This window comes from Bison bison, unplaced genomic scaffold (assembly GCF_000754665.1).
Source record: "Bison bison bison isolate TAMUID 2011002044 unplaced genomic scaffold, Bison_UMD1.0 scf7180017864057, whole genome shotgun sequence".
Classification (NCBI taxonomy): Eukaryota; Metazoa; Chordata; class Mammalia; order Artiodactyla; family Bovidae; genus Bison; species Bison bison.
This window is the reverse complement of record NW_011494629.1, coordinates 6,759,030-6,759,603: the sequence shown is the minus strand read 5'-3', so window position 1 is coordinate 6,759,603 and position 574 is coordinate 6,759,030.

Genomic DNA, 574 nt, shown 5'->3' with positions numbered 1-574 from the left:
GCCAGGCTTCAGCAATACGTGAACCGTGAACTTCCTGATGTTCAAGCTGGTTTTAGAAAAGGCAGAGGAACCAGAAATCAAATTGCCAACATCCTCTGAATCATGGAAAAAGCAAGAGAGTTCCAGAAAAACATCTATTTCTGCTTTATTGACTATGCCAAAGCCTTTGACTGTGTGGATCACAATAAACTGTGGAAAACTCTGGAAGAGATGGGAATACCAGACCACCTGACCTGCCTCTTGAGAAATCTGTATGCAGGTCAGGAAGCAACAGTTAGAACTGGACATGGAACAACAGACTGGTTCCAAATAGGAAAAGGAGTACGTCAAGGCTGTATATTGTCACCCTGTTTATTTAACTTCTATGCAGAGTACATCATGAGAAATGCTGGGCTGGAAGAAGCACAAGCTGGAATCAAGATTGCCAGGAGAAATATCAATAACCTCAGATATGCAGATGACACCACCCTTATGGCAGAAAGTGAAGAGGAACTAAAAAGCCTCTTGATGAAAGTGAAAGTGGAGAGTGAAAAAGTTGGCTTAAAGCTCAACATTCAGAAAACGAAGATCATGG